This window comes from Gadus chalcogrammus, chromosome 9 (genome assembly GCF_026213295.1).
Source record: "Gadus chalcogrammus isolate NIFS_2021 chromosome 9, NIFS_Gcha_1.0, whole genome shotgun sequence".
NCBI classification, from domain to species: domain Eukaryota; kingdom Metazoa; phylum Chordata; class Actinopteri; order Gadiformes; family Gadidae; genus Gadus; species Gadus chalcogrammus.
The window spans coordinates 8,536,962-8,560,015 of NC_079420.1; the positions used below are offsets into that span (position 1 = coordinate 8,536,962).

Sequence of the window (23,054 nt, forward strand, 5' to 3'; positions counted from 1 at the left end):
ACACCTCCAGCAACACTTACATGGTAGACGTTATTATGTTAGACACAAGTGTGTCTCCGCCCTCTCCCCCTCCCCGCCCTCATCCCCTCCCCATCCTGGCTTCCTGGTCTGCACTGATTGGGGGCCGGGGGGCAGCAAGGTGGGGGGGGGGGGGCAGTCGTTGGCTAACGTGATTCATCTTAGTGTGAGTCCCGGGGCACCTGAAGCTATTCCTCTGTGTGTTCAGCCTGCAGCTCTCTGTTATTATGAGGCAGTGTGGAGGATCTTTCGAAATAATCCTGAACGCCTCAACAGTCACACGGCTCACCTCGACTCCTGTCGAGCGTCACCTGACCAGAGACCCGTTGGTCGACACTGAATTGATCTGCTTACCGATCACAAATCAAACAACAATTCCAACAACCGATCAGAACATAGGGAAAGAACACCACGACGGAGGGAAACATGACTTAGACTCTTAGTCATAGGCTCTGCACCCGACGGTGTAAACCTTGGTCCGTAGGGGAGACTTTTTACACAAACAACCCTCTTCCTATGATTCACCAGCAGATTAACCCGCCACGTCCCCCGTCCAGACCCATGTACTGCCCCCGGGAGCGTGAGAAGTGAACACACAACATAAAACCACAATATATGGCCCTCCCCGATTACACATAAAATCCCGATACAGGCACTCCCAGCACTCCGTCAATTGTAGTGCGGCCCTTAATCAGGGTTACAGGCTCAAAGCAGTCCCGTAGATTTGTAGCAAGCCATTCGGTAGACGTTAGCAGCACAATCTACCATTGGGCAGAAAGTAAGTAGTACTTAGAGTTTACCTGCATATCGAGAATTGGGCAAATGCATGCGATGATCGAATTTTTTTACTGCCGCGATACTTGCCTCATCAAGTTCAGGTTGACTCTAGGCTTTATAAGTGGAACCAAATGGAGCATTCCCTGGTCAACCTCGGGTCGATTCACCTGAACTACACTCCCTTCTGTTTGGCCTCATTCAAACAGAAAGAGAGGCCGGTTCCAGCGCAAGGGTGACGTCACAGCTCCAACCTGCGAGTGAGACCTGGGACTTCAAGGGCCACTCTGCCCTGTCAGTCAGCCACCAAAGCCTTCCCGAGGGGAGTGGAAGTGGGAGAGAACAGAACAGACAGAACATCAAACCAAGTGGAGACCATGATCCCACTGAGACACTCTGCCCCGGTTCTAACTGACAATTTAAGCCCTTTTTAAAAAAGGATTTTACACGGGGAAACCACAGAGACACAGAAAGAAGGCCGATGGGAAACATTTTTTTGTTTATTTCTGAGGTTGATTTAAAATTCATGACTTTGCATGACTCATGCAGACAAATGGGCAACTACTAAAACCAGCTGAACCGTAACTTGTAAATCGTATGACCAGAATTATTAAACGGACAAAGCGATAACACAGACACACATTCATCTTCACCCCCTATGGCATGGAACAATGACCTCATTCCAGGTCCCAGTCAACCTACTCATCTTCGCAAGCTCACTTGGTGAACACAGTTTTCCTTTTCCAGCTCGGTTCGACATCACTTCCTCTATGAATCAGTTACCCCACGAAGACCTCACTGGACCTCTTGTTCTTGCTCCTTAGGGACGGTTCTGAAGCCCACGCACTCATCCTGCCTTTCCACCCACGTCTGCTTTTCCAATCTCTTGGTGTCTTGCCTGTTTTCCAAAGAGGGACCCTATAATCCATCCATCACTTTATCCATCCATACATCCATACATCTAACCGTCCTTCCTCTAACGGTCATGGTGGCAACAAGTATGCCACCATGAATATGGTACTTTACCACAAAATAACCAGTTCAATGATGCCCTGAGAAAACCCAGCAGACCATAAGCATGTCCCCATCTGTTTACTGTGAGGAATATCCATGGACAGTAAGAAGAAGCCCCTGCAGCATTGTCTGTGTTATTGGCCAACAGATGCAATACTCATGCTATCCTCATAAATCTGAGGCCCCAGGTTTTTGCGAGGGGTTCTGTATATTCCATACATAGCGTGTCCCGTCTTGATGTCCCACATTCTGAGCTAAATCCACGATGCCGAGGCAAGTCACGTCTCCGTTGGGTTCAGAAACTGTAGTTTGCTTGAAGAAACCCCTGACCGGCGTCCACAGACGTAAGATCTCTGGTGGGAAACCCTGTGGGCGGAAGGGGCGAGGAATCTGTTTGTGTGATGTTGTGTTGTGTCAAGTCTGTGCTTTTTTGGGTTGTTTACTTTTGTTTGATTGCCCATGAGAAGATTTATGAATATATACCAAAAATATACCAAAATAACAAATAACAACCAGGCCAACTTATTCTGCGTGCCTACTGTCTCACGCACAAATCCTGTGATTTGGTTGATGTTTTCCCAAAGACCTCTTGATAATTGTATAATTCTGGGAGGCTGACTCCCATCTGGATATGTCATGGTGCTGTTTGCTCATACTGTGGAAGGATGTGGTGTCTGTGTGTGTGTGTGTGTGTGTGTGTGTGCGTGCGTGTGTGTATGGCTCTGAGTGTGTGTATGTGTGTGTATGCGTCCATGCGTGTTTGCATTCGTACGTGCATGTGTGTGAAGTGTAAGAAGCTGCGCTGCGTGATCGGGGGTCCATTCTTGTTTGTGTCTGTGTCTATGTCTGTGTACATAACAGCCTTATTTATGTGCTATTTATGTGACTTTGGTGAGTCGCCATCGGTCTATCCATGTGAAAACGGTGTATGATACAACATGCTGGAACCCCATGTAGGCCGAGGAACTCAATCACCCACCCTCAGGTCCTGAGAGGTGGACCTCAGGTCCCCTCAAACACATCCATTAGACCTGTTGCCCTGTGTGTCATATTTACCCGACGAAGCAGAAACACTCCGTCACACCGTCGTACCTATTGTAAATCATGTCTGTCAACGCGCAGGCATGCCAGAGCTGACACGAGATGTTTACCAAATCCCTGAGACCAAGGGTCAAAGAGAGATCAACAGGATAGATGATAGGGCCCGGGAACTGTTATTTATAACGATAACAACCTCAAGGTGGCCATTATTGTTGAGATTATGAGGAACCGTCAAAGCTGAAGAACACTTAAAGAGATTTAGAGGAGTCATTCGCCCCCCTCCATGGGCGGAGGGAGTGCCGCTGAACACCGCCGGGCCCGAATTCCCTGACAGAAACATCTGACGGACACCTAAAAGAAAATGTGACTCCGAGAAAAAATAAAAGCTAACACTGCACGCGGGCAGCACATGAAGCAGTTAAACACTCACTGGAGGGCTTTATTGCAGTGAGCTAATAGCCACACCGCGAGGAATAATAAAGCTGATGAATTTGCTAAGTGGACGGTGCAATCTCCCTTCAGGGACGACGAGACATCGCCGCCACCGGCTGGACCGGCGCTTGTAAAAGAAGAAAACTCAACTCGAAAACTTTCGGTGACGTTTTTTAACCTCTGTGGCTTCCCAACCCCCATGTCCTTGGCCTGGGCCCGGGAAATAAAGGAGAGAATACGGCCCCTCCTAAATCTGTAAACTGCAATTAAGCCGAATTCCAAGTTTATTTCCAAACGCCGTCCCCAGCTCCCGACCACGTGAGAGGAGGCAGGCTAAAATTATCACACGTCTTGGTCCGCTTCCCAGCACCACAGGCGCTGCTGCCTCTGCTGCCGCTGCTGCTGCTGCTGCTGCTGCTGCTATTGTTATGGGGATGGACACCATATCTCCAGCGAGGCCCAGAGGCATACGCCTTGGAACAATAAACAGCACGGAAGGAAAGCGCAAAGTTACGTCAATCCAATGTATGGGAGCAGCCAGATGTGCACACTGTCCCTGGCTATTTTATTTGTTGGGACATATGGGATGGATATATATATATATATATATATATATATATATATATATATATATATATATATATATGTATGTATAGATATATATGCAGTGCTGGCCGATGGACTACCTTCATATTAACTTAACATATTGACTGCTATGAATAAAACATGGCCGACAGGAAGAGAGGACTTTCACTGCTTCCTGTACAGCAGTGCACACATACTGTATCTATCCGAGCCCGACATTGGGGAACTATGACAGAGTCAATAGAAAACAGGGAGACTCTATCCATTATGCATGTAGAGTTTAGGAAGGAGAATGATATCAGTTTATATTTTTTATGTTACATTTTTTAATCAATCTATATTATCATTCCCAGGATAACGATTATGAGCTGTCAGCAGATCTTTTAAACAAATGGGATATTTGACTCCTTTGCCAATGCCCCAAAGTCCCCAATCGAATGGTATAATTCACTCACATGAGGGCTCAAGTCAGTGCATCTGTATTTGGTTTGATGTTATCTTAATAAAGAACATGTGGCTCTAATGATCACATTGGCAATGGGAGATGGCATGACATCCAGTCTGCTGTATTAAATGAGTAATATTATCTAGCCCTACGGCTAATATATGTGCTGTTACACTAAAACTCTTTAAACACAGGGATGGTTTACAGCCGTTGAAGTGACAACAAAAAACGAGTGGATAAATCTATTTGTCGGTCGGAAAATAACCCAACAAAAATACTTTGTGTTTTTCCCGATTTTTTATCATTAGGAAACAAATGCATTGATTTCCTATCCTGTTCAGCAGACAAAGCAAACAAATTGGAGACACCCCGTTGGTCTCTGGTCACTGGTGAGAGGTATTTTCCATTCTTCATGCTCTTTACGTGATTCACGATGAAACCGACACGTTTAAGGTGACTCCGTTGGCCTGAAATGACCCTCCACCACCCCCTTTGTGGTCAAAGTGACAGGCAGTAACTACCCGGGGCCCTGTCTCCTAGGGGGCCCTGTGTCCTAGGGGCCCGATTCGGTCCAGTGACCTGTTCTAGATCGTTCGTGATGTGTACTGGGTGACAAGACAATAACCAGATAACACAACAGCCGTTGATTCAAGGAATCAAGGGGGTAGAGATCTAACAACGGGGTTGGAGGGTTATCACACACAACCAAGTTACACTGTATAGATGTTCAGCCACTCATCGACTAGTCATGGACACAGACTAGGAGTGGGAGAGAGAAAGACTGAGGGATGACATGCTAGTTTTTGGCAAAGTTAGTTTTAAAAATGTATAAAAACATTGAATCCCAGCCCATATCGAATTCAGGTCGCTGCCACTTGCCTATGGCATGATGACATTAAACCGACTAGAGGCAAGTCAAACAGCCCATTGAGTCTTGAGTCTCTGACAGTCGTTCGGTCGGTCGGTCGGTCGGTCGGTCGGTCGGTCTCTCTCTCTCTCTCTCTCTCTCTCTCTCTCTCTCTCTCTCTCTCTCTCTCTCTCTCTCTCTCTCTCTCTCTCTCTCTGGGCTGTAATCGGAGGTCTACAACCGTGTCATTTGCAAGCCTGTTGTAATTTCCTGGCAGTGCGACGGTGAAAAGAGCAAAACAACATTTACATCTAACCGGGCGCGGTGACGCGTCTAGCGTGCATTTCACGCTATAGGCTGCGGTGGGAAGGGGGAGTCGCCACGTACGAGGTGCTCGTTACGACATACAACATACAACATGCAACATGGGTAGCGGTAGATGTAATTGTGTATAGTTACACCATGCTAAATACATACATAGATACATTTAAAAATGCATACATAGACACACACGCATGCTCTCTCACACACACACACACACACACACACACACACACACACACACACACACACACACACACACACACACACACACACACACACACACACACACACACACACACACACATACACACACACACACACACACACATGGTGTGTTCCATAACACACAATTTATTATTATCATTCAGATGATTTTTATATGCACTTTTTGTTCAGAAGAGAGGAATAAGTTATTACTTACAGCTGATCGGTTCCTCTGTGAGTCAGCGTCTGCGATCAAGTCTCAACGCCACCTACAGACAACAGAGGGATGATAAAACGTCTGCTATTGGAACATATTTCATGGAGGCTGTATTTGTTTCCCATGTTGCTGTTGTTGTAGTTTTCTGCCTCTTTCAAAAGGAATCCTTGTAATTAAACATTACGACATTCAAACTTCCTCAGACGGCTTTCAATTCTGTTTTATTGAACCCTTTGCTAATCTTTTAGTGCTTTATCCTTCAATAACCCACAAGAAATGATGACCACATTCTTATTTTCACATGGTCAAAAGCTGAGGAGATCAATACTGTTTATCGTTTTAGTCGCACTGGCAAGCGAGATGGGAAACCCTTGCGTCGGGAGTTATCGCCTGCCGTGGAGAAACATAGACCACAGTACGACTGCAAAAAAACGACTGCTTCGGAATACTGCTGACATAGAATGACTGAGAGATGACATGCTAGTTTTTGGCAAAGTTGGTTTTAAAAATGTATCAAAACAATGAATCCCAGCCCATATCGAATCCAGGTCGCTGCCACTTGCCTACGGCATAATGATATTAAACCGACTTATAAAAACCTTGGTTATACAAGCACGGGTCCAGCAGCCTCAAGCCATCTACAGTATATTTTAACTGAACATCTACTTACTTCTTGAGGATCCACTTCTCTACCACTGCCTACACTCACGTCTCCTTCCGGATCATTCCCAGGTCAATTCTACAAAGCGTTGGGAAACACGTTCTTTTTTTTCTATGTTGCACGACAGACCATTATTCAATTAAAACCAATAAAATACAATTCTTGACCTGCTCTGCAAGCACAGAGTCAAATGAGGCAGTTAACTCTTCATTTCATAGGGCATTTAAATTCATACATTTAAACCCCTGTCATCGCAATTTAGACTTTTTAAAAACTTTCTTTAGGGGCAAAATGCTCCTAGAACCGTTCATTTCTGCCCCTGTAAGTAACACCCCTCCCTCACCCTGCCAGTACAATGTAATGAGAACATTTTGCTGCGTCTGTACTTAAAAGCTGCTTGCACTGCCCTCCTTTGACCGCCGACTTTTATTCAAGCCTCAAACTGCAATTTTTCGAAATCAAACTGTCAAACGCGGTGCTTTCTGCTGTGGTGTATCAACCGCCTCCAACAGGAACTTCATCCAAGAGGCGCTGGCCTCCGTGATGCCTCGGCGACATAGAATCTTAATTCTTGCAAGGCAGGACTTTAATATCCTTGTGTGTCGCCCGACCCGATGTTTGGTGAGAGATGTCGAGCATCGTGTCGTTTCGTTTAATCTACATTTACATTTTGGGCATTTAGCAGACGCTTTTATCCAAAGCTACCAACAACGCTAGACATTTACGGCGGAGTCAACCATGCAAAGCGACAACCAGCTCGTAAGGAGCAGTCAGGCTGAGGTGCCTTGCTCAGGGACATCTCGGCTAGAAGGAGCCAGGGATTGAACTAGCATCCTTCCGGTTACAAGGCAACCTTCCGGTTACAAATCAACCAGCTCTACCTCCTGAACTAAGCCCGTCCCTTACTTCACGTCCGTAGCCTTTCACTTGATCCATCTCACGCTTCGGTTGTCCTGACTCGAACTTCAAAATATGAATTACGTCGTTCAACTGACGCTGGAGAAAATTTGGGGTGCATACGTGCACCCGTGGGAGATACTCGGATGAAAGGAGCCAGGATGGGATGACTCAGTGCCACAAGGCCTCATTGGAGAGATTGATCCACCTCACCCCACCGCGGTTCGATGCATCGCCTCAGAACATGTGGCCTCACCCTGAGATCTCCTGGGAAAGGATCGAGGAAGCAGGCATGGAGATGGTTGGATGAGGAACGATGACTTTGTGTTTCTGTTTCCCACACTTTTTGCTGAGTGTGGATATTCAGCCCAAAGTGTGCGTGTCTGTGTGTGTGCGTGCATGTGTGTGTGTGTGTGTGTGTGTGTGTGTGTGTGTGTGTGTGTGTGTGTGTGTGTGTGTGTGTGTGTGTGTGTGTGTGTGTGTGTGTGTGTGCGCGTGCGTGCTTTCATGTGTGTGTCTGTGATGTAACGTGTGATACATGTATATGTGTATTAGTGTTTGTTTGTGTAGAGAAACACACAAAGCGGAGTGTGCTGCCACAGACAGGAAAAGGGGCAGCTGGAGGGAACTGATCTTGTGTGCTGGATGGATTCTCCCGCTATAAGGCAGACCTTCATTCACAGGATGCAATCACTGAACCCACTGAGGTCTAACAATAATAAAATCCAACAAACTATGCTATGAACTAAACAGCACAAACACATGGATTGTGTTATATTAGATTATAGTAAGGCTTCTGCAGGCTAAAGGATTGGTTTTTATCAGCAAGGCATTTAACTCAACGATCAGCTCTATAGCACAGAATAAACACAAACACATATATTGTAAAAGAGAGAGAAAGCAGGTCCCAGACACAGGTATTAAGCTGATAGCAGATTATGAAAATACAGATTGTGTTTTCCAATTTTCCCGTGCCAAAAAGTCGGTAGACTGGAGAACAAATACAGGGAAAGTACCTTCAACTTTATGACACTAAAAAGAGACTTGTTGGTGACCTCCCATGAAGAGTGAATAATTGGACAGAATCTATTCCAGGACTCAAATACACTCAGAGAAATATTCCTGCTGTCGAACCGTGTCGCACATATACACACACACAGTCAAACACACAAACACACACACACACAGACACACGCACACACACACACACACACGCACACACGCACACAGTAAGACACATTAGCACATGCAAAACGTTATTGTTCACATTGGCTGCAGCACCAATGCTCTGAAACACATCTGTCACACATATTTTATCTCATACCAAAGATCTTTTTTTTTCAAGTATTAACATGCAGCAGTGAGGCTGATGTGGTGCACAAGGCCAAACATCCGAGCGCTCCAGGAATAATGGAAATAGTTTCATGTTGTCCCAAACGCGTGAACTATATGGAGGACTACAGCATCGTTGCCCTGGGGGGGGGGGGGGGGGGGGAGCCTTGCTGGCCAATCTCCACCTTCGCACCGTATTGTCAAGGCCAAACAATGCCTCACCCCTCAACCCAACCCCACCACACCCCCCACCTATAACTGGGCTGAGGGGGGGCTCCAACAGTTTAACCTTCATCACAGAGAGCCGAAGAGAGAGAGCGGGGGGAGGGAGAGTGGGCTGGGGAGAGAGAGAGAGAGAGAGAGAGAGAGAGAGAGAGAGAGAGAGAGAGAGAGAGAGAGAGAGAGAGAGAGAGAGAGAGTGAGAGAGTGTGAGATAGAGAGAGTCGGAGTTCGGGGAGAGAGAGAGATAGAGAGAGAGGGGTAGAGAGAGAGAGAGTTGGTTGGGGGAGAGAGAGATAAAGCCGGAGTGGTAAAGCAGACTTTTATTTAACCTATAAAGCCGCTCTTCAAGAAAGAAACAGCTGATTGTAGTTTGCCCTCGTGACTGACACGCTCCGATACAGGAATGAGTATATTTAGAGAGCTGCCGCATGTTGTTGAGATGTGTTTCCATTATTCAAATAATCAAAACAACAGACAAATCAGCCACCACCTGCAGAAAAATTAATTTCATTCTTCCATTCTCTCACTCTCCCTTTGCATTTCTAAGCTGTCGCATTCCTTCAAAAGCCCAGAGACATGTTTTCTTAACCGATTGGAGTTGCTATAAAAGGGGAAAAACAAATGATAAACGAACGTATCTGGATATGACCGACAATGATCAAACAATAAAACCAGCAGAGGCCAGCAGATGAAAGAAACACTTTCGGTCACTTCCTCAAAAGGACAAATAAACAATCGAACCACATGTTTGGTTTCCTCATTAGAAGTTTCCTTCCTCAGCCCCACCAACCAGAGCCAAAGACCTTGCTCCACTTTTAGTTTTTGATCTACCGAAAACAACCGCTCACTCAAACCCCAGAGGATCTGACGGATTACACACAACATCGAGTTGTGTGAAGGCACGAACCTTATCCTATCCAGGAGGCGTAAGAAGAAAAAACAGCAGAACAAGAACAATGTCCGATGATGGCAAATAACTAACACTTATCGAACCATCCCGGTCACGTTTGAGTCATTCGGGAGAATGGTAAATGTTATACTTCAGACCAACCACTTCTGAATCATCGTCTGGGGAACCCAAGGCTGTTTTAATGGCCACCAGGTTTCTATAAAGGCAGAGTCATGGCCACGACCTTGGGGGGGCATTACGGAGCTTTTGTACCCCATATGGACAAACAGAGTGGGATTCACAGACCATTTCTAGCTGATAACAGCCGTCATGTGTACACACACATATAACCCTTCACACACATATCCCCTTACCGCTAATTCAGAAAAGCTGAAGCCTAGCCCTGCTAGATGTGTTCCGCTCACCCATGAGTATTTCAGGACTTATTGCAACAGGGCAGGGGGTAGAGGCAGGCCGAGAGGAGGGCAGTTTTAAACCGTTCCAGCAGGACTTGAGGTAATGCCTTGAACCCCTCCCAGGTACCACCTTCCCCACCTCAGCACAGCATCCAAGGAGCCGGTCTGTGAGGCAGCAGCAGGCCTCTCTGTCCTCTGAGGACCCTCAACCAGGTGCCCTGACACGTTCCAGACCCGACGCACATCTGACATCACAAACACCCGATACAGACTGGAGCCCCAACATGTGTTGTTCTGAAAACCAGTACCAGACCGGTAGAGCTGAACGCAACATGTTGACGTTTGTCCCTTTCGTGGGCATGCTCTTTGGCTTATTTGTCGTTTTTGTTTCTATTTTGAACAGGCCCCCAGAAATACATTCAACCAACGCTAACGCTGCACATGGGGCTCTCGCAGACAAGAGTGGGAGGGTGTTGGAGAGTTTAAATGCACGGACACCTTTCGATTGCGACGGTGAGACAAGGAGACTAGGAGACGAGGCGATTCAATTCTCATTGTCATTCTAGCCGCACGTTAAGTGATTCCGAAGAACAGCAAGCCAAGTGCCCGTGTAGTTCGGACATCCTAAGCCTGATGAGGCTCAAAGGAGCGGTAGTTCTTTGCAGAGGAACCCTAGCAGAGGCGAGCGCAGGCTTGCACACTCCAGCTCCTTACGTCACCCGACACTCTGAAGGACACCAGAGAGAGAGAGCTCAACGCATTAAATCAAAAGCCCTGAACGAGGGATTGGGATAATCCGCCTGAGGACGCAATGACAGAAAATAAAATAAAAATGCACAAATGCACTGATACAATTACCAACCACATGCACCGGAGTGTAACCAGGCACTCGAGGAGGTCAGAGGTCGAGAGACTCTGCTGTGAGGATGGCGAGGGGGACATGCTGCTTCTGACCTGTATTCATGTATTCATTTAGATAACTTTCTCGAAGTCGTCTTTAAAAACTTGTAGTACATGGACAGAAAAACATTACAGTATGCGATATAAGATAAGGTAGTCCCTTATTGATTAATACCAGAAGATGGGAACTATGGGTGATAAGATGCTTAAGACTGCATCCCATACCAGACGTCAGCAGCACCATGACGCTGATGGCTATCACACATCAATATTGAACTGAGAACAGTCAGGGGATCCGTCTTTCCATCTCCTCTCTGGTGAGGGTTGAGGAGACCTGGATTCTACCACCAGTTTACCATGAAGCTCAGCGTGAGTGTGAGGTACACTCTGAGTCCACACATAGGTACAGACATGAGGGTCTGTGGGGCTGAAGGAGAAGGAGACCATGAGCGAACATGCGGCCTTAGGTTTCAAGGGACGGGCTGCTGGCTTCATATACGATATGTACATGTCAGCACTTTTCATCAGCCACTTTATATCCATGCATATTATATGTATATGCGGGCCATTTGCACATTTCTATATACACATAAATGTTCCGCAAATTCTTTCCATATATCAGTGTTTTCATTTTTTTCAAATTCATTTATTTGATTCTCTTCCTCCCATTATGCTGAGCTGAATGATCCATCATGGATTCTGATCCATGATCCAGATCCGTGCAGAGAGGGGCTGAACCCAGATCTGTTCCTCGGTAGCGACCTACTGCCTGCCAGGGAGCCTCTCCAGCGTTTCGCCGTTCTCTGATCCCGTCCTGAAGACCTCAGAAGCTCTTGTATTTGGATACATTAATATGCATTTATCAGACAGCTCCAACGATAACATGGGAATTCTAGCACAAAGACGGTAGTCAATACACTCGAAGTGTGATGGAGCATATATTATCCATCCCACTTTCCGGCTCAATCTGGCTAGGTATCCCCGATTTAGTTGGAAAGAGTCTGTTTAGTTTTCTGTAGCGTTTTTTTTTTTTTTTTTCTCTTTTTTTGTTTGGCCTGCTGGTTAGCATTAGCATTGGTTTCAGCCGTCTGATCCAGTAAGGCCGCTGCGATGCCTTTCGGAATATCAACAGTACCGTTTTGTAATCGTTTCAAGACCTGCCAAGAAAAAACTTTAGCCAAGAGCTCCAACAACTCCTCCATATCTCCTCCTCCTCCTCCTCCTCCTCCTCCTCCTCCTCCTCCTCCTCCTCCTCCTCCTCCTCCTCCTCCTCCTCCTCACCGCATGATCCATCTCTTTCCCTCCTCCTCATCCCGAGTGTCTTCTGTCTTACTCCCCCCCCGCGTCTTCCCCCTCGTGCCCTGAGTGTCCCTGACTCACTGCTCTGTCAGAGAGCCTTAGACGGAGGCTGATGTGGGAGCGTCCAGCTCACACACCCGGCCGCCACACTCCGGCTTGAGCCTAATCTCAGAGCGCCAATCCCAGCCTCCCCGCTCAGGAGAGGCTGGGGACCGCGGGGACCGCGGGGACCGCGGGGACCGCGGCGCCCGCGGCGGCGGCCCACATCTCTGGGTCATTAAGTGGAATCCGATCCGCTGAGCGGATCCTGCAGCGTCTCACCCCATCGTCTCACCCCAACCCACTCTCAGCGGAGGAGACACACATGGAGGGAAGGAGTGGCGCCCCGATGCTGGCTTGTTTGCACACACGGGCTCACACACGCACCACCAGGCGTAGTTAGTCGATCGCACCAATACACACACACACACACTCACACACATACACACACACACAAACACACGCATTCTCAGTCGATCACATACACACTCACACACAAAAAACACACACACACACACACACACAGTCAATCCCTCACACGTGTGGACATACATAATCACACACACGCAGGCGCTCACGCCCACACACAAGCACAAACACACACACACACACGTATGCCCAGAAACATACATTTACATTTTTTTAATGACTACCCCTACTTGTGTAGAGTGCTTATTAGAGGTTCCATTCAACACCCCCCCTGAGCCCCATCACCGCCCGCCGCTTCCACCACCAGCCCGCCTTCTCTACCATAGCCACCACTACAACCACCACGGCCATTACAACACCTCCAGCTCCACCACCACCACCACCACCACCACCTCCACAACCATCACTGCCATGGCCCTACTTCCACTAGCATCACCAATAGCACACCTCTACCACCACCATTAACAGCCCTAGCCTCTCCCCTGCCTCCACGCCTCTCCGACCCAACTCCCCACCCAAACACACCGAAGCCACCGAAGTGCCAGATCCACACAGCGTTCCTCATCCACTCTCCCCCTCTGGTAGGAGAGGCAGGGAGAGAGAAGCGCCTCTCGTGGGTTCTGGGTGCTGATCCCCAGGAGAGGTGTAGTGATCACCTGCGTGGCCCCCCAGAGGCCGGGCTGGGACCGGAGAGGGGAACAGACGCGCCAGTAGAGGCTGGTGGGAAACGCCCGTTCAGATACACAGGTTCAGGGAATCAGACACACCCACGCAAACAGGTTCAGGGAATCACACACACATACAAAGACACACACACACAAGCACACTCAGTCAATCCCGCACAAACACACACACAAATGCACAAGCCCATGTCCACAGACACAAACAGAAACACACATTCCTTGAATTGCGGGCACACATAATCACTTAGTCAATGACACACACAGCGACACACACACACACACACACACACACACACACACACACACACACACACACACACACACACACACACACACACACACACACACACACACACACACACACACACACACACATTCAAACACACACACACAGACATACACACACATTCAAACACAGCATACACAACACATAATCATATAAAGCCAAGCGCAAGGAGAAACAGTCCCATCTTTATCCCTGTGTTTGGCTCCAGCCACTTCCCCAGGATATGGAGCCTATTTGTTTAGCTTCCACCACCGACTCTCCTCGGTTACTGCGCACATTCTCCTCCTCTCTCTCTCTCCATCTCTCTCTCGACTACTGTCTCTGTTCATTCCTCTGTTGTTCTAAAGTCTCTCTCTCTCTCTCTCTCTCTCTCTCTCTCTCTCTCTCTCTCTCTCTATCTCTCTCTCTCTCTCTCTCTTCTCTCTCTCTCTCTCTCTCTCTCTCTCTCTCTCTCTCTCTCTCTCTCTCTCTCTCTCTCTCTCTCTCTCTCTCTCTCTCTCCCTCTCTCATCTTCTGCAGCTTCCTCTTCAAAGGCCGGAAAGATGGCATGTATGAAAATAAGGAAGAAAGTGAAGAACATATATATACATATATATGATCATGATTATATATATGCACACACACACACACACACACACACACACACACACACACACACACACACACACACACACACACACACACACACACACACACACACACACACACACACACACACACACACAAACAGATTATAAATAAACATATGATGGATAGATGAGAACCGCGGTGGGACGGCTGGGCTTCTGCTCCCTAGCTTCCATGCGGAGGAATCCCATCACCCATGACTGACACACATCCAGAGACTAAGCCCCAAATGACCGTCCGCCGGGCCGGACCACCAGCCCACCCACATCACTAGCCATCCTGCAGCCGCACACCGCGACGAGCAGACTAGCACACACTGTAATCAGCCCCCGCTCAAGCCTTAAAGCGTTCCTGTGTGTGTGTGTGTGTGTGTGTGTGTGTGTGTGTGTGTGTGTGTGTGTGTGTGTGTGTGTGTGTGTGTGTGTGTGTGTGTGTGTGTGTGTGTGTGTGTGTGTGTGTCTGTGTGTGTGTGTGTGTGTGTGCGTGTGTGTGTGCGTGTGTGTTTGTATGTGTGTGTGTGGGTTTGTGTGTGTGTTTGTGCGTTTCACACAGAGAAACGCACACAAACACGCAGGGACCTCAGTAAGCATGTGCTTGCTAGTATGGCAGGTGTGAGATCTGTTTACTAAATAAGAAAATATTTGAGGCGCAGGTGTGTGTGTGCGTGTGCGTGCGCGTGCGTTTGTGAAGATAATGTGTCATGATAAACCTAACTTTACTGTTTGTTGACACTCGTCTCTCCTCTCAGCTTGAGCCAAAGAGTCTGCCTGATAGCATCGACGCCTCAAGTGATCACACACTTAGGGGACTTATTGCTCTCCGTGCTCGCGCCTCGCTGTTGGCAGTTGCCAGAGCGAGCGCTAATAAACAGGCCCGCTAGCACTGCGGTTGGAAAGCCCTCAAATCCCATCTCATGAGCTGCTTTTCAGCTGACAATAGAAGGAGAGGATATCTGAGGCTGGTTTGAGGTTATGCGTTATGCCAGGGTGTAATTAAAAGGATTTATGAGCTTTGCAGTTCATCCGAAATTCCCTCCACAACATGAACCGAATACATCGCTTCATAGGCCGCAGAATAAGATCACACGGCGATAACGTGTAGCAGTAGCAACATCAGAACTTGTTTATATCCTTGTTACTTATCACTGACGTTTATAAGGTTATCTTCATGTTCATCACCATCCCACTGACAACATTTGGGCAGGACGTTTTTGCGGTATTGCGGTTTTTCCTCCGACAAGGCCGGCAATGAAGCCTTTGCCTTTATCCCCACTAATCCCCCAGAATGACATGCTCCATGTCCATGTATAGGAGCGCTTCACGGTCATGGCACACATTCCAGGCCTCCATCTTTGCGCTTTTTCACCATGACGATACGAACAAGAACAGCTGGAGGCTTGGTTAGTCAAGCAGCACCAAGGTGACTGGTTTGAATGTATTTTGTGGACTTTAAGATTACAGGATTAAAACCCTCCTATGAAAGTCAGAGAAACTGAGAGCATCAAAAGTACCACATTATATACAACAAGCCCGATATTATGTGGAATGCATTGAAAATGGCCCCCTCAAGCAACCACACGCCAGATGAACTGGCAATGCAAAATTGCTCCAGTCCATCTCCGCCAGTCTATACTGGTGTACCGCAGTATATCTCTTACTATTGAGTCATTTAGGAGACACCCTTATCCTGAGAGACTGGTTGATAAGGAGCAGGTGTGCTGGTAGGGCATCGTGCTCAACAGCAGCTACCAGTACCCAGTAGCTTTGGGATGGTAGTGCGACGCAGACGCCCTCACCATCACCATCCCATTCAGAGACTCCAGGCACACCAACGTAAGATTTGGGCATGACCATGAAATTTGTCACACATTTTTTACAGCGTATTGAGCATTTTCCAAAATATTTCAAATACAGCAGACATTCAAAATGTATCACATGGCTACAGTAGGTGATAGCATTGTACCCGTCTCTCCCTCCACCTCTCTCTCTCTACACAGCTCTCTCTCTCCCTCTCTACCCATCTCTCTCTCTACCAGTCTCTCTCGCTCTATTCCAGTATCTCTCTCTACTAGGCTCTATTTCTCTACTGGTCTCTCCTTCCACCATTTTCTCTCTACAAGGCTCTCTCTCTCTATACCAGTCTCTCTCTCTACCAGTTTTTCTCTACCAGTCTCTCTCTCTCTCTACCAGTCTCCCTCCCTACCAGTTTCAAGCTCTCTCTCTCGACTCCATCCATCTATCTTCGGACACTGGTCCCAGAATGGGAGGTGGGCTCCCCTTGCCCGGAGGGTCCCTGCGTGGCCCGGGGCTGACCAGCTGTGGGGCCCGTGCCCAGGCCCCTTGTTAAACCAGAGGGGGCTGTCAGCGCCGCTGAGGAGCCATCAGTAGAGCCTGGCTAACGAGCGGTGGTCTCTGGAAACACCCGGCGCTCCAACACACACCAGATATCACCACCTAGCCCCTCGCTTTCAGCAGACCGCAGAACTTGGCTGGGTTGGTCAGTTGACCTAGTTTTGTGTGTGCTTGAGTGTGTGTGTGTGTGTGTGTGTGTGTGTGTGTGTGTGTGTGTGTGTGTGTGTGTGTGTGTGTGTGTGTGTGTGTGTGTGTGTGTGTGTGTGTGTGTGTGTGTGTGTGTGTGTGTTTGACCTTCTTTCATCTGTTCTGGACATCTTTCCATCAGTGCAAATTCTGTGTGTATGCGTGCATGCATAAATGTGTGTCTGTGTATGTATGAGTGTGTGTCTGCGTACATATGTTCATGTGTGTGTGTGTGTGTGTGTGTGTGCGTGTATGTGTTTGTGCGTGCGTGTGCGTGCATGTGCGTGTGTGCCTGCATCCCTATGTTTGCCTTGGCTCCGCCTCTGGTGAAATCAAGATGAAAAATGAGCACTGACAGCAGGCTACCTGTTATCACTTCAAATATTTTCCTTCCACATTCCCAGAGCTAAAATTCAACAAATGACCACAAATTAAATTAAATACAGCTAATGTCTTACGAGCTAGTGTGAGCACGTTGTCATCCAGCCAAGCTCAAAGGTAAACAACAGAAGGGTCAGAGTTCATCACAATATCAGTGATCAATAGCTTTAATTTCCTGTCAAGGCTGAATTTTAGGATATCAACTGCCTGTTAAGACGTTCAATAGCAGTCTGCGGAAAAACTGAGCTTTTCTTTTTGGAGTCAGGACACAAAGGAGGAGGCAGGCAGGCTTTTGTACCCGGGCACTAGACAACAGCTCTGCTTTGTGGGACATTGAAGGACGGCAGCTGGCTCTGAGTGCAGCCTTTTAAATGGCTTTGTAAATGTTGACAGCGAGTTTTGACACAGAGTGACTCTTTGCTGTTGTGTGTGAGGGCATTGCGGTGGACAGCTGTGTTTTCACAAATCCTCCAAAGCGGTAAGTAGGGGGCCCAAGACGTTATTTCTTCCTGAAATTCTCCCAGAGACCATCACTGGTGTTCAAGTAGTTACAAACAATGCTGCCAAAGATAAGATTAGTCTTCACAAAATATATTGCTAGTCCATTCAGACGCAATGGTCCATGACTGGAGCGGTTTATCAGACGTACACAGGGGGGTTCCTTCTGTTTAATACATCAACTGCACTCTTACCTTGTCAAACCTGAACGTCTCTCTATCCACCTGAAAGCGATTTGACGGTGGAGACCAACAGGTAACTGTCCCCCACTCAGCTGCCTATTCAATATGTACGCCAAAATCGTTCCTGATGCTAGGACAGTTACTTACAACTGAGGCTCATTCACATATTTCTGTTAGTACAATCTGATTGAACTCATGTTAGGGCCACAGGGAGCAGCGCCCCCTAGAGTCGACATGTATATAGTCCACCCACTAACATCACTGTCTGGCTCATACAAACTCTAGCTGAATAATCACCATGCACTTTTCTTGGGGATCTTGCATTGTTTGGATTTGCCGGAGGAAATATCCTACATACCGTTTATTTATTGAAACAGAAGAAGAATAGAACCATCCAAAACACATCTGGGAAACACACTTTAAATGGGGTCATGGTGGTCTAGTGGATATGGTGTTGACTCCGAGCCCAAAGGAACGAGGTTCGATCGCCAACATTTGCTAACTAATTTTTAGGCATCTTTAAGCAATATGGCTAAACCACTTGCTGCTCCTAAATTTCAGCTCTTGAATTTCGGCCCCTGAATTCCCTGTAAGTCGACAAAGACGGCCGCTGAATGACAAAAAAAAGAATCAGCATCTACAGCATCAACTGTCTAGCTTCACAGTGGAACAGCCGACAAGAGTGTTAAAAACTCAGACTAACTGAGTGAAGCCAAATGAAAATGCAGCGGGGTTCCGTGTTTCATAAGAGAACCAGTTCTGGAATTGATTCCTGCAAATAAGAAAAAAACATCAGCGGCCTTGGTTGTGTTTGGTCTTCACAGCGGCCTATCGAGTGGACGCTCACGCACAGCTCAGGAATTCCTTGGTGTGTTTTTCATAAGCGCTTGAAGGTCTGAAGATAACGCCTCCCTTAAGCTGAGTCGTGTGGCGATCGGGCCACAATAGGTGTGGAAACAAGTAATGGTGGTGGCATCTACATCAGATCATAGCTAGCATGCTAGCAAAGGTGGACTGAATTCAGGGAGTAACTCAACTCTGGTCTCGGGCTTGTACTTCAGAGTACATCGTGGGATTTTTCGGGGTTGGCACTACTATTTTGAGAAGACTCAAGAGATTTGTAGCACTGAAAAATCATTCAAATGCCTTTTAAATGCTCAATCAAGGTCGTTCTCGTTTGCCGCCAATATTGAGGTTATTCTGGTTTGTGTCCACTCTTCAAAAAAACAAGTAGTTAATAAAAAGCAACTCTTTTGCTCCAGCATAATAACAGCTACAACTAGTCCACCAAAGTGTGCAGCATAAGCATTTTGTAAAGATTGACAAACCACCAAAATCAGGATAAGCGGGTAACGATGTTAGTTCAAAATTGACATTTCTCTGGAGGAAAATAAAATATTTTTCCCTGTCTCATAAAGGGGTAGACGGAGAAAGGACAAAAGAAACGTAATTACAGACTAAGACACTGCAGCTGCCCATTCCTCCTCTCTATTTCCACTAAGTACCCAACGTTAAAGACTTCCAATGCTAAAGCCAATGATGGCCATTGTAATTTCCATGTTTGCCAAGACGCAATTTATTTTTCCATTTATTAGGAAAGATATTAAGTTATTGTATGATTGTTGAATAAATAACAAAATGCTCCAAAATATATTTGTTCTACTTTTGGATTTGTTTGTTTTTAAATTATGATCCGACTTGGTAGGGATCAAATGATGACTTTTCAATAAACGTATTGTATTTTGTAGAAAACTCACTAAGGAAAACTCACTTGGAAAACTCACTAAGGAAACAAACAAGATGTTACAGTCTCAACAGCTGACTGCAGCAGGCGTGTGGACAGGTGAGGTACAGGCTTTCCTCCGGTATCAACATATCGGCTTTGGGGTGGATCCCCAGGAAGGGACCCGGAGTGTTTCATCTCACCATCTGTTCACGTCCTTGTGATTCAGGGCGTCAGAAGATGAGTGACCATTTCCCTGCCACACTGATCATTAACCAGGGCATGACTGTTGAGTTATTCCCCCTTACTGGTTTGGTCATCCTGGGCTGATTGAAAAGTTCCTCAGTGTGGTCTTACAGAGTAGCAACCCGCACAAACATGTGTATTCTCCAAGCGATTTTCTCCATCAGAACCATCTGAGCTACAAAGTCCCCCCCCCCCTCTCCCCACCAAAACAGGGTAATGAAAGCTTATACTGTAGCTATAACTCAAGCCACTAGAGGCTGCTAATGGAAAACCTTACATAGCACACGATTTAAGGTGACAAAATGTCACAAATAATGACAGACGCACGTTACAGCTTGCAAGGGGCCAAAATGGATGTTGCAGTATTATTACAAATAAAAGAAAAAGTCAACCAGTTATTCCCTTTCCTGTAGCTGTTTGGTACTTCATTCTTGTTCCATGACTTGATAGATGTGAATTTTCCCCACACTCAATTCTGTACCAAGTCAATAATACCTGCAAACGCTGTGCCAACAATGGATCTCGACCACTGGCCCTCCTCAACGGGGAGGCTGTCTCCAACCTTTCCACTGTCAGACTGTGTGTGTAAGTGAGTGGGAGCCGACCAGAGGACTACACCGCAGTCCACAGTAAATGAATAAGCTACTGCGAGCGCATTGCTTTTCCAGACAAACCCTGTGTGGGTACAGGCCTCTCCCAGGCAGCGGTAGATCTAAATATATCTCAAAGCAGGACTATCCTCGCTGGAAACACAAAGAGTAACCCGATATGGCCTACCTATATTACAGTCAAGTTCTGCTCAATTACTTCACAAAGGGAAGCCGGAGAGAGGGCTGTGAGTTCAGTGCGTGTGTGTAGGTGTGTGTGTGTGTGTGTGTGTGTGTGTGTGTGTGTGTGTGTGTGTGTGTGTGCGTGTGTGTGTGCGTGTGTGTGTGTGTGTGTGTGTGTGTGTGTGTGTGTGTGTGTGTGTGTGTGTGTGTGTGTGTGTGTGTGTGTGTGTGTGTGTGTGTGTGTGTGCGTCTGTGTGTGTTTATGTGTGTGTCTTGTGAATTAAGGTAGCAGCCTGGTTCCTGGCAGTGTAGGCGGTCAGAGATGGAGAGCCGTATTAATGTCAACACGCTGAGAAGTGCTTGCGTATGTTTACCAGTCTACTCGGAATTACTCGATACACTTTCCAACGGGAGACACTTTTACTGTGTCCAATTTCCGACAGTGGCACGGAGAACGAATGGGTGACTGTGGCACCACAAATAACACTGGCCCTCCGCAATGTGAGTGACATCGCACATTGCAGACGTATATTGTAATGCAGAGGTTGGTACGTTGTGAGGCCAGTTTCAGCAGGAGGAGAAACAGGGCTGGAGAGAGTAGGTGGGATTGGAGTGCACATTGACAACTGTCTGGCACTTAATAGGTTTCACACCCACAGACCCAGAACTGTCTGTGATGACACACCACAAACTACACACTTCACCATCCAGACGCAGTGTAGCATCGTATCGAGTGACACTCAACACGTCGCTGATAGTAAATGATGGAAAAATCAGAGCTTAGCTAAGCACCGAGGAGAATATGGGCAGCGGGTGAATATAAGTTGCAACACTTAATGAATACGAAGCAATGGAATAGAAAGTCAGGATTAAAAGTGTGTGTGTGTGTGTGTGTGTGTGTGTGTGTGTGTGTGTGTGTGTGTGTGTGTGTGTGTGTGTGTGTGTGTGTGTGTGTGTGTGTGTGTGTGTGTGTGTGTGTGTGTGTGTGTGTGTGTGTGTGTGTGTGTGTGTGTGTGTGAGAGTGTGAGTATGAGTGTGTGAAAGAGTGTATACCTCATACAGAAAGAAGAACCATAAAAGTTCAATTATTTTAATGTCCTTTGTGAGGATCTAACCGACTCAGAACAATAGGTTGCACCGCACAATGTTAATGTGGTCAGCCTGTGCACAAGCAGATTCAGAAATTCACCGCAGATTATTCCAGAGGGTGACAACCCGTCCCGTAGCCACACTCTCCTGTTTGTCCGGGAACGGATGTGTCATTCGATCATATCACATTGACCTTTTGTCTTGAAACAAAACCAAAGCCTACCAATGGCAGACATTGTCGAAGCAATCCACGACCTGACTCGACCTGGCTACGGTTCTATCATACAAATTACGCACATAACAATGCCTCATCCCTCACCGTCCGCCTCTGTCTGTTCCTCACAAGGCCCTGTGTTTCCCGCTTACTGGCTGTTCCGATTGGACATATCTCGTTCCTCTATGGGAAACAATAATTTGGCATGCATAACACCGATGGGGAAACCGCAGGATTTCCCGCCAACGGAACGCGTTTCCTACTTATTTTTCCTCAAGATTTATTTATTTTCCTCAAGGATTTCCCGGCCCTCTGCTGCGATTTTTTTTTTCTGCAAGTGATATCGTTTCCGACCTCGCAGCGAGATCCAGGGAATAACTGGTGAGCCGAGCCGTGAAACATGACATCACCGTGCCCCTGCCGCCGCCGCCGCCGCGGCCGCTACGGCCGGCCACAGAATCTGGCAGTGCTGTGGTTCACGGTGGGTTAAACAGACCAAATAGCGGGGCTGTGTCAGAGGGGCACACAGCCAGGAGGACATCCGCCCGCTGAGGGAGGGGTTAGAGGGGCCGAGCGAGGGGCCTGGAGACGCTCCAGCGTATAGCATGAGGTTTTGGACGCGGTCCAGGCCAGCTGGGAAGTAATAGAGTCAAGTTGTGCTGTAACCTGGATCTGTGCTTCTCTGGGCCGCGCGGCCGCTGACAGATTTATCAACCTGAGGCCGGCCTGGCAGAGGAGGGCGGCCTGAACAGCACCGCTGCAGCGTATCTGCAAGGCTATCGCGGTGCTCGCTAATCGCTTAGAGTGCTTACATGCTGGGTTATATTTGGGTG

The 23,054-nt window shown here is 47.3% G+C and overlaps 1 protein-coding gene across 4 annotated transcripts in view; it reads right to left on the reverse strand.

Moving 5' to 3' along the window:
* The window catches only part of LOC130388587 (zinc finger protein 469), a 153,129-nt gene that overhangs the window by 52,092 nt on the left and 77,983 nt on the right, over positions 1–23,054 (reverse strand). For all 4 annotated transcript variants that reach the window (XM_056597955.1, XM_056597954.1, XM_056597958.1 and 1 more), the window contains one exon: positions 5,902–5,953. The gene's annotated coding sequence lies outside the window, so the exon portion shown is untranslated. The remainder of the gene's footprint in view (positions 1–5,901; positions 5,954–23,054) is intronic.